This window comes from Pinus tabuliformis, chromosome X, assembly GCF_031772625.1.
Source record: "Pinus tabuliformis cultivar Carrire ecotype Pingquan chromosome X, CPIR1, whole genome shotgun sequence".
Lineage (NCBI taxonomy): Eukaryota > Viridiplantae > Streptophyta > Pinopsida > Pinales > Pinaceae > Pinus > Pinus tabuliformis.
In genome coordinates this window covers 1,166,392,281-1,166,405,151 of record NC_142308.1, presented here as the reverse complement: position 1 = coordinate 1,166,405,151, position 12,871 = coordinate 1,166,392,281, and positions in this window count along the sequence as shown.

The following is a 12,871-nucleotide window of genomic DNA, read 5'->3' as shown; positions in this document are numbered from 1 at the left end:
TAGGTACGATCTCCCAGACTCCATTCTTCATTATAGATTGATACTCTTCATTCATGGCATCCTTCCATTCTCGATGATTTATAGCCTCTTCAAAGGAGGATGGTTTTGCTTCTATTAGTTTTGTCATGTATGCAGCATACCCAAAATATCTCTTTGGTTTCTTGCTTTCTCTAAATGAGCTTGTCGTTGCTCCATGACCTTTTGCATCAAGTAGTGTAGACCTCAACCAATTAGGTCTTTTCCTTGTTTTAGGAATGACCACAGATTAAACAGGTTCACAGGGACCTTCTTCTTCATGGTGTGATTCTTCTTTCCCTTGGTCAGCTTCTTCCTCAAATACCAGAAGTTCTTCGTCATCAAAGTCTATGGAAAGTTCCTTTGATTTCTTGAATGTTATGCTCTCATCAAATATGACATCACGACTGACTTCTATGTGATGTCCATCTTTCATGTAGATCCTATAAGCTTTTGATGAGTTGCTATACCCCACAAATGTTCCCTTCACACCGGAAGGATCCAACTTCTTTCTTTTATCCTTTGGTATATGGATATATACAGGACACCCAAAGATCCAGAGATGATCTACAGATGGCTTCTTTCCAATGAACACTTCTTCTGGAGTTTTGTTGTCTAGAGATCTGTTAGGACTTCGATTTTGAATGTAGACAGTTGTCTTTGTGGCTTCTCCCCACATAAACTTAGGTAGATCATAATCGTGTAACATTGTCTTTACACTTTCTTCAATTGATCTATTCTTTCTTTCTGCAACTCCATTTTATTCGAGATTATATAGGATTATTAGCTCCCTCTTAATGCCAAATTCCTTACAGAATGCTATAATCTCTTTGGATGCATATTCTTCTCCATTATCAGATCTTAGTATCTTGATTCTCCTTTCTGTAAGGTTCTCCCCTTCAACTTTGAATTCTTGAAATTTTGTAAATACTTTGTCCTTGGTTTTCATTAAGTAAACCTAGGTCTTCCTTGAATGGTCATCTATAAATGTCACATAATATAGATGTCCTCCAAGAGATTTAGAAGTCATAGGGCCACATACATTGGAATGAATGAGATCCAAGATTTATTTTAACTGTGAAGCACTACTTCCTAATGGTCTCTTGGTATTCTTACCCAATTCACATCCCTTGCAGATGCCTTCATGATCCTCCTCCATGTTAGGAATTCCATTTACTATGGAGCTTAGAGTTGGAAGTATTTTGAAATGTAGATGACCAAATCTTTGATGCCAAAGTTCACATGGGTTAATTTCAATGTGAACTAGGGCTTGAGCCACAGGAGATATTGATCTGTAGAGTCTTCCTTCTCGAATGCCAATGACCTTGGCTCGATTTATATTGGAGTCTTTTCCACAGATAACGACCTTTCCATCAATGAAGGTTATTCTATCACCCTTATCTTCTAGACTTGAAATAGAAAGTAAATTCTTATGCAAACCTGGAACAAATAGAATGTTGTTGAGGTGTATGTTACTTCCATCTTCTAGCTTTATGGAGGTTGATCCAATGCCTTTCACAGGATAGCTCTTGTGATCTCTAAGTCCCATGGTATAGGCAGATTTACCTTTTGATAAGGTCTTCAATCGATTGGAGTGGCCAGTCATGTGCCTCGATGCACCACTGTCAATTACCCAAACGTCTTCTTCTTGGTATGTACCAGAGAGAGTCGAGAAGAGACCTTCATCTCTTTCTATGTATGATACCTTCTTTGAAGAAAGTAAGAATCTCCATGCTTCCTTGATACCTTTCTTGAGATGGCTTGCAATCTTCTTGATGAACTTCTTCAATGTAGAGGAGATCTTCATGATGCCCTTAGATAACTTTAACTCAGATACCATGTTGAGAATTCAATAGGGCAGTAAGTATATTAATTCTCTTAACTCTATAAGTGTTTGTGTTACCTTTTTACTTATCAGCGTTGTTCCTTATTATTACAGTGTGTGATACATCAAATAACTACCAAAACAATAAGAACAATGACACAGTATATAGCTTACAAGCCAGGGCCAAAACCCCTCCTCTTAAGGGTAAAACCCATAAATCTCTTCTCTTATAGATTCTTCAATTGATGAATACCATGACATAGTGGCTCAGACAAATACCCTCCAAGATCAAGATCAACTCGGTCTCTTGCTGTAGTGACTTTGACCTCCTACTGTAGATCCAAAATTCTAGCTTACATCAACAACTACAACTGTTGATGATTCACCTAGAAACTTCGATCTCCCTTAGATAATCATCCCTTCTTCTTCGCTTGCCTTTCCTTGAGACTTAGGGCTAATAAGGTGCCCTAAGTGACCTTTGCTTGCCCTTCTTTCTTTCCTTCAAGATCGAACCAGAGATAGACCCAGCGCAAAAACCCTAACTTCGACATTCACACGAGAGATAGATCTAGCCCAAGCACTTCGACTTCCTCTTCTTCATGCCCTCTTCTTCGACTTCTTCATTACTCTTCTTTGTATAGATAATGAGACGAGTGAATGTGTCTAATGGAGGACAAGTTCCTCTCTGTATATAGGCTCTTCCAAGGGGTAGACGTGGCTCTTCATGTAGGCCAACTTGACAGCTCCTTAGGCCATATTTCGACATTTTAAAGACAAAGTATTTTTTTCTTTACAAGATATAATGTTCCCATAGGGTCTTCAATATATGACAATGACTCTTTAACCTAAGACAAACCCTAGAAGCACTCAATGGGGGATTGACCTATAAAATAAAAGAACTTGAGCATGAAACCCATGCTTCAATAATAATTTCTTTTCATTTTATTATATACAAGAATACATTTCATACTTATGAAGACCGGACCTAGTTACACATTCTTCAACACGTAGGCGCTGGAATAGACAAATTCGACCCTCCAAATGACAACACTTTCAGCCCTGCAAATTGCCAAGGGAAAATGCATCCTTCTTGAGGGAAAATCTCTGCAAAATCTCCAGCCAAAACTCCACTATCTACTAACCTCTCTCAACCCCACGGACTTTCTTTTGTGCCCTATGTGAAGCTCGCACTAGCTGAAAGAATCTTGTGAAATAGCTCCTCAATTTCTCGGAATCAACTCCACAAATTCTCTCCTAGGGTGACACTCGAAGTTCACAGAAGGAAGAGATGGAATTTCTGCTTGGAAATCCCTTGCGCTAAACAAAACTGGTTGACTTGGTTAAACAACTCAAGTAACTCAAGTTCAGATGTCAAATTGCCAAAACATCCCCATAAGGAGGCTCTCCTCTATTTATAATTTTTGCTCCATTTTCTCCTTGTGGGCTTCACTAGTTCGAAATCCCTTGTTGCCTCGTTCACCCTTGGTTCGATTTTCCTAAGGGGTTCAAATTCCTCTTTGTGGGTGGCCCCCACAACCCACTACTAAATTAATTTTCCTTTTCTCTATTGTTTTGTACCTCCTTTTCTCCAAAAATTAAGTGGGGACTCTCTTAACCCACTTTTCTTAAGCTTTACATGCTAAAATATTTTCTCAACGCCAAAATTGCAAAAAGGAGAGTTTACTTAGCAAAATTATTTTTTGGGAACATGAAAAAATGGCAACCTAATTATCACACTAGAGTGAAGTCAATTACCCTTAATGAGATCCAAGCTTGTGCAATAATATTTGAATCCATATTACCTTCTACAATTGTGACAATAAATCTATCTTCATCCTAAGTGGAAGAGAGAGAAATCATTAACTACTTACTTGACCAAGCCATTCCACCTAAACCAAGAAAACGTGAGTAACTTGAAATAGATTTGAGATCGTGCTAGTTTCCAAACCAATCAAATTCTATGTGTCCAACCAAATTACCCTATGGTCGTTACAAGAATATTGAACCCCAAATATATAGGTAACACAATGTATCTAAGAATTTTCTTCATTCCCTGCAAATGAATTTCCCTCGAACATGTATCTGGAAACAAGGCTAACAACAAAGGTAGTATCCAGTATGAAATGAGTCAAATGGATGACATTCGCTACAAATTGTTAATACGGAGGGGCATTGACCTTCGGAGAGTTACAAAGCACTAAATTGACTCTAGATTGAAAAGAAGGGAAAGATTTGCAATTTTTCATATATATATATATATGTCCTTGTTAAATCAATAGCTTGGTTGATAAAGGAAAAAACCATCATCAAGTTGTAGAACTTGGATAGCAAAAATATAGCATGCAAGCATTTTTCCGAAGAGAAATCAAGTCAACCATATCAAAGGTGCTCACAAGTTTCTTCTTCAGGGAAATGCTCATTGTTGAAAATACTAAGAGGAGGGGTGAATCAGTATTCCTTAGCAATTAGCACTTTTAAATATTTTCAAAGCATTAGTTAATCTTCAATTATTATTAATGTTTATGCAGTAATAGCAGTAAATAAAAGAACACAATAGACACAAGAATTTTAGGTGGAAAACCCCCTCCGAGTCAAAAACCATCGAACACTTTTCTAATAAATTCTTTAATCTTTAGCCCCAACTAAAATGTAAGCAACAACTTCCTAGAATTCTAGAAAAGCATTATTCTCCAGCTCCCACTAGAAGGACGCCCCAACGCCATGGTTTCTTGAGTAGTCAACTGAATGTATGCCCCAACATCCTAGACCAACCTACCACCTTGAAGTGTTCACAAGCTCCAACATGTAGGTGACTTCATGCACCAGCCTAGCACCCCTGCCACCCTATAATCACTGAAATGAGATAAGAGTGTGGATTCCCATACCAGAGACAACGATCCACGATACAATATGATTTACAATGATTTTGACCGAACACCCAATCACACTATGACCTACAACCCAACCATGACATCATCCCAACAAAGACTCTTATACCTCCCAATAATTCCTTTTCGACACTAAGTAGATTGACTCTTTTACAATATTGACTCTTCCAATGATGACACTTTTACAACTTTACAATGATGGCTCTTGGCCTTGACACTTCTTCACAATATACGGATTGTTGTCATGTCTTCAAAGGATGTCCTGTTGCAATTCTTCCTTTGATTTGATATCTTTGCTCTTGAATACTTGCTTGAAGTTCTACTTGAATCTTCTTCTACCTGCATGCAAAATTTGCTCGGTGAAACCAATCCCAAAAAAAAAAACAAAATACCCTTAAACTTACCTTTGCCTGCAAAACACATGTAAGTGCATAATAATGAATAAATACAAATTAAAATTACAATGCGTACCTGAAGTGTGTTTGTCACTTTTGTTGTTGACTTGTTGCAGCAGTAGACAAAGACTTCCACTCTTGATATAGGCCTGGACTCTATGCAAGACTATATCCAAAACTGACCTAAAGATATATACAATAAAAACTGATGATAGACCCTAGACTTGTGATGGACCAAGTTCTAAGTACAACAACAAAGACCATTCTATCAACTATGACAAGACAAGTAACATGAACTTACAACATCATATAGATTTAGCAGACTTGGTGTAGCATCAAAAATATGTAGCATAAAATGTGTAGTATGAAGAATAGAACATCCAAAAAACTAATTGTGACGCATAGAGACATAGATATATAACTGAGACACTGTATATACTTACGTTGTCCTGCAAAAAAATATGTCAAAGATGATACTCATATTTCAAATATAAACACTAATCATACATACCTTGATGTAGGAGATTTACCCTTGACTATTGATGTGTGGTCGTTACTGCAGTGATCCTTGAATGCATGTTTTTTCTTTCCTTCTAGGAGCTCGATATTGAATATGTTGTATCTATGTAATTTCGGATCTCCAAGGTCTGAAATTTCATCCTGTGGTAGCCCTCTGAGCACTCTTTCCAACCCCAAAGGTCTAATCAAGATTGGATTCTTCAAAAAAGAGTTATGCCCAATCTCTCACGATGACCTGATTATAGACTAGTTTAGTAGAGTCAAATTGTACAAAGTGTCGTGTGTCACTCTTGTGACCTTCGGCCCTGAAAACGCTACTCAACAAACTACAGTTCGTCGTCTTTCTATTGTTATTTATTAAATTTGAATCTAATGCTCAAAGAGAAAGTTATGACGATTTTCCCAACGTCACCTGTTTGACATGGAATTCAGGAGCTTGCAAAAACCCTAACTTCCTCAAATCATATCTCTGAAAATATTGCGAACCAAGATCTAAAATTTGGTCATGAGGTTCATCAAGATTTCGGCTAAAATGGTTTTTAATTTCAGCTTCTGAAGCTTTGCAGAAAAAAATATATAGCGAAAATTCCACGATGACTTGTTTGAAGCCACAAAATCCCTACTAGAGGAGAATATGCGGGTCATTATTTATATGAATGTATTGAGTTGAAAAGGTCCTTAACAAGTGAACGTTGGAGGGATTTTAGGAGAATTTTTTTTATTATTAATTATTTACTATTCAATGACCACAACCAATTATGAGTGCCATGCCACAACCCCATAGGGTTTAGCCCACTAATTGGGGATACTACCTTCAAACACAAATAACTCTCAAACCATCAAGAACTCGAAGGCGTGCTATATATCAACGGAAACATCCCAATGAGTACAATCCATCAAGAAAATATTTGAAGCAAAATAATATGAGTTGTCAAATCAAAATGTCCTTGCAAGATTGGGGTAGCCCCTGGTGTTGTTTGGGTTGACATCAATGACAACCACTGATCAACAATCTCTCCCTTTGGCATTGATGGCAACACAAGTATTCCCCCTACAATCATGACACCTCTTCCTACTATGTTATCTCCCCCTTTGTCATCAATGGAAAAGGGTAACTCCCCCTGACAAACAGCCATCTTGCGGACTTGTACACACCTCCAATCCCCCTTTCTACTCGAGTAGATAAGAGAAAGAGTCTAATGAAAACTTGGGAGAATCCGAAGCTTTTGGTGAAGATACTCAAATGCTTCATGAGGTAATGGTTTGGTAAAGATGTCAGCAATTTGTTCCTTTGTGCCAACATATTCAAGCTTGATATTCTTTTCAGTGACCTTCTCTCTAACGAAATGATATTTAATTGGAATGTGCTTCGTTTTGGAATGCATCACAGGATTCTTGGAGATACTTATAACGCTAGTGTTATCGCAAAAGATGGGAATAAGCTCATCAAACTTGACTTGAAGATCTTGCAAAGTTTGCTTCATCCAAAAAACTTGTGTACAACAAGTTGTTGTCGTGATATATTCTACTTCTGTTGTGGATAACGAGATTGAAAGCTGCTTTTTACTTAACCATGAAACGGGACAACCACCTAGATAGAATGTTGTTCCACTGGTACTCTTACGATCATCAACACTTGCTGCCCAATCTGTATCTGTATAAGTTTGGATAACCATATCATTTCCTTTAGGATACCATAGACCATATTCCGTTGTTCCCTTAAGATATCGAAGAATTCTTTTGACGACAATAATATGAGATTCTTTTGGTGCTACTTGAAATCTTGCTACTTGTCCAACTGTCTGCATCACATCAGGCCGAGAGGTTGTCACATATAGGAGACTACCAATCATCTATCTATACAACCTTTGGTCCACATCCTTTGATGTTAAAATTGGCAACAAGGGCCAAACTCCATGTGGGTCATATTATTTATCGCCGCTGATATTTTTATTGGATCCCTCTCATTGAGAGGTGTAGGATTGATCTAAAGATCATCCGATTCCGATAAGTATTTATAAAGTTATGAATTTATTTATGTTATGAGCAAATTGTTAAGTCGGCCAACAACTTATGTAGGCTCAGAAGCCCAACAGTCATGTCTATTCAACCTCTACGTTTTAGTATAAATAGAAGAGGACTTCAAGTCATTTCTACACACACTTGGATCTCTTCTTCTCTCTACTTGTCTTTGGGTTTTAGTAGGAGGAGAGATCCTAAGGAAAAGCCGGAAAAGCCGGAACTGCCGGAAAAGTCGGAAAAGCCGGAAAAGCTGGAACTGCCGGAAAAGCTAGAAAAGCCGGAAAAGTCGAAACTATTGGAAAAGCCAAAAATGCCAGAAAAGCTGGAAAAGCCGACACTGCCAGAAACGCTAAAACTGCCGGAAAAGCCGGAAACGCTGGAAATACCAGAAAAGCCAAAAAAGTCGAAACTGCCGAACTGCCGGAAAAGCTGGAAATGTCGGAAAAGTCGGAAATATCGAAAAAGCTAGAAAAGCCGAAAAAGCCGGAAACGCCAGAACTGTCGGAATTGCTGGAAAAGCCGGAACTACCAGGAACTGCCGAAACAGCCGGAGCATCTGTCTCCAAAGGAAGGCAGCATGATGTATGAGATCATGGGCAACATAATAAGCAACATGATGATATGAGCATGGGTAGCATAATGATGCATGATGATATGAGCATGGGCAGCATAATGATGAATGAGATCATGAGCATGGGCAGCTTGATGATGAATAAGACCATGGAAGATGCAGCATGATGAGCAGCATGAAGATGAGAGCAGCTCAGTCATCAAGGTTCAACACATGTGACAGTACAGCAAGGTGTCACACAGTAATGTGCAGCAAATAGATGAGATGCAGCACTATGATAGGTGAACGAGTCACCTTAGAGAATCAATTGAAGCAATATGTCTTCAACTAATCTCATGCCGATATCAAAAGCTAAAGTGATTGACTTCTATTGTAAATGTACTATCTCTCTCACTTTCTCTGCTGAACTTTGAAGAACATAAAAGAAGAATTGATCAAGGGTTTTCCCACATTGGGGTTTGTCCCTGGCTAGCACCATATCTTGTATCCTCTTATCTTGGCTTGTCTTCTGCGATTTATATTTATGTTCTATCTGTAGTTTATGTTGATGTGATTGCTAATGTGGAAAAGAAATTGAAATAAATTGCTCTAGCATAGAACATACCTAAAATTAACATGGTATCAGAGCTGAGGTGAAGACAATGCCCAAGCAAGAGTGAAAGAGAAATCACCAAAGACAGTTGGGACAAGACAAAAGGATCAATGTGTTCCTCATAATTCCAGGGTGAATTTGAAGCAGAGAATGTTATCAGAATGTTGCAGCAGAAGTTTATGATGGCCTGTCTAAAGATCACTTCATTGGGAAGTTCTGATCTAAGGGTGGAAGGAAAGACAGATGCCTTGGTTATAATAAGTTCGGCCATTATGCGAAGGAGTCTCTGAATGGCAGAGACACTTCTCTTGATGAAGACAAACAAATCATTCCAGGGTCAAGGGAATGACAAGTAATACAGTTCATCAAGGAGAAATGGTCGACTCTTCAAAGAAAGGAACCCTAGGCACTTCATCGGATAAATAATCGTAGGATTATACTTGGAGTTGATACCACCTATCCCGGAAAGGGTGTAGGGAATGTTATCCCTCAATTGAATGAGGGTAACTCGATTCATTTATAGAATCTCTTTTATGTACCTGATCGCAAGAAGAACCTAGTGTCCATTTCAGCAATGGAAATCAAAGGTTACAGGGTGGCACTCATCGATGGAAAGGTACGTGTTTGAAAATATATTTTTCAAAGATGTTTTTGAGTTCAAGGCTGTATCAAGTTGCAAGAAGTCCATTGGGGACCATGTCCATTGACTCAGCACTGGAGGTTTGTGAGTCAGATGGTGACAGGGATGCCTCAATTCAAAAAGAGTATGAAGGTACATGTCTGAGATGTACCGAAGGAAAGTCTTATAAGGGGACCATTCCCCTCATGCCACAAGTCCACAGGTTTGGAACAACCCGAGGAGTTTGATATTCATGATCAGGAATCTCATGTATGTTGGTGGTAGAAAGCCCTCTATGCAAAACACCCCGGGCATAGTATGAGAGAATCAACAATTGTCTGATGAATTTGAGATTCACTAGGAGTGAAATTGATCCAAACCATCCGAAGGTTTTGGATGACAGACCTCTCATACTGGCACCTATGTCTGATAGGTGCAGACCCTCTCATTTGTAGAAGACAAAGCGAGTTGGACTCCGAATGTGGAAAGATAAACTACAAGCCTGTGACTACCTCGAGGATCTTAACTTTCAAGAAGTTATATGGTAGTGATGTCAGACCAGATTTGGGAAATGCCTCTGAGTTTCATAAACTCATTCGCATTGATGTTCTTGGAGAACCTCCATCCGGACATATGTGTTGCAGTTAGCATGGTGAGCTCATATTTGGTTGAGCCTCACTGGATTGGTGCCAAGAATCTTTTGAGATATCTTCAGGGCACAATCTCTCATGGATTGAGATACACTACCGGAAATATGAAAACTGCATGATTATTCGAATGCAGATTGGTTAGTGAGTACACATGATGAATACCATTGTGATTCTTTGTGACAACCAGAGGTGGGATTCAATTATTGAGGAATCCCATATTCGTCGATTGCTCTAGTAGATAGACATCAGATACTGCCTTATCTGGGATATGGTAAGTTGATGAGCAAGGAGGCTCCATCGCATTAAGATGATGTACAATTCGATGCACTTTGTCAGAGCCCCGGGGAAATATCAAATTTGTGATTTTCCCGAACGACTTGGAGTCGTCGAGAGACCCTTGTACAAGGGTCCTGCATGTTTCATACATTGAGCTCTGGGAGCTCTGGGGGCTTGCGTCCTTACTAGAGCAACATATGACCACAGGGTGACTCACCCTCCCCTAGTGGTGCGCACTGGATCAAGATGATTCGCTCTCTTGTGCGACAAGATGATTCGCTCTCTTGTGCGACAATATGATTCTCTCTCTTGTGGGACAGGATGATTCGCTCTCCTGTGTAGCAGGATGATTAGTTCTCCTGTGAGATCTGGATGATGTGTTCACAATGACGATTATGTAGCAGGATGATTAGTTCTCCTGTGAGGTCTGGATGATGTGTTCTCCATGACGATTATGTAGCAGGATGATTAGTTCTCCTATGAGGTCTGGATGATGTGTTCTCCATGACGATTATGTAGTAGGCTGATTAGCTCTCCTGTGAGGCCTGGATGATGTGTTCTCCATGGCAATTGTGTAGCAGGATGATTAGTTCTCTTGTGAGGACAAGATTGATTAAGTTCTCCTGTCGAGGCATCCTACCCATGTAGTCTGGGACTCATGGGAAGTACCTCTCATCTGATCAATGAGTAGGGAAATGAGGTTAGGGACCATAGTAGTACCAATGGACGCATCGTTGTATCTACCGTACTCCCTATGCTAGGATGACCTTCATTGATTTGGGATCAATGATACTGTTCTGGGACCAGTTGTAGGAGTTGTACCTACTATGACCCTGACTTCGGGTCAGTTGAGACTGGTCTGGGACCAATGGTACATACTCTGAGACTGACTTCGGGTCAGTATAGGACTAGTCTGGGACCAGTGAGAGTGATACATACTATGACGCTGACTTCGGTTTGGTTGAGATTGGTCTGGGACCAATGGTACACACTCTGAGACTGATGATACTGATCTGGGACCAATGGTAGGAGTGGTACCCACTATGATGCTGACTTTGGGTCAGTTGAGACTAGTCTGGGACCAGTGGTATGCACTCTGAGACTGACTTCGGGTCAATGGAGAATGGTATGACACATTCTCAATCAATTCTTCTTCTTCATGGTTCAGCAAAGCTAAGTTGAGTAGAGCAGAGCCAGAAGAGCTGAGCAAAGCTTAGCAGAGCCAGCAGAGCTGAGTTGAGCTGAGCTGAGCAGAGCCAACAGAGCTAGCAAAGCAGAGCAGAGCCAACAGAGTTGAGTAGAGCTGAGCAGAGCTAAGCAGCGTAGTGTAGGGCACTGATAGCAGAGATAGTACAGTTGGACATATGGATCAGTGGATGGAGTTCTCCCTAGTTGAGAGGGAGTGTTAAAATTGGCAACTAGGGCCAAACTCCATGTGGGTCATATTATTTATGGTAGTTGATATTTTTATTGGATCCCTCTCATTGAGAGGTGTAGAATTGATCTAAAGATCATCCAATTCCGATAAGTATTTATGAAGTTATGAATTTATTTATGTTATGGACAAATTGTTAAGTCGGCCAGCAACTTTTGTAGGCTCAGAAGCCCAATAGTCATGTTTATTCAACCTCTATGTTTTAGTATAAATAGAAGAGGACTTCAAGTCATTTCTACACATACTTGGATCTCTTCTTCTCTCTTCTTGTCTTTGGGTTTTAGTAGGAGGAGAGATCCTAAGGAAAAGCCGGAACTGCCAAAAAAGCTGGAAAAGCCGGAACTACCGGAAAAGCCGGAAAAGCCGGAACTGCCGGAAAAGCCAGAAAATCCAGAACTTCCAGAAAAACCGAAAAAGCCAGAACTGCCAAAAAAGCCGGAACTGTGGGAAAATCTAGAAACACCAGAAAAACCGGAAATACCGAAAAAGATGGAAACGTCGGAACTGCCGGAAAAGCCAGAACTGCCAAAAAACCCGGAATTTCCGAAAAAAACCAAAAACACCAGAAAAGCCGGAAAAGCCGAAATTTCCGGAAAATCCAGAAAAGCCGAAAACGTTGGAAAAGCCGGAAATACTGAAAAAGCCAGAAAAGCAGGAAAATACGAATAAGCCAGAAATGTCGGAAAATCCAGAACTACCAGAAAAGCCGGAACTACCAGGAACTGCCGAAATAGCCGGAGCATCTGTCTCCGAAGGAAGGCAGCATGATGTATGAGATCATGGGCAGCATAATAAGCAGCATGATGATATGAGCATGGGCAACATAATGATGCATGATGATATGAGCATGGGCAGCATAATGATGAATGAGATCATGAGCATGGGCAGTTTGATGATGAATATGACCATGGAAGATGCAGCATGATGAGCAACATGAAGATGAGAGCAACTCAGTCATCAAGGTTCAACACATGTGACAGTACAGCAAGGTGTCACATGGTAATATGCAACAAATAGACGAGATGCAGCACTATGATAGGTGAACGAGTTACCTTAGAGAATCA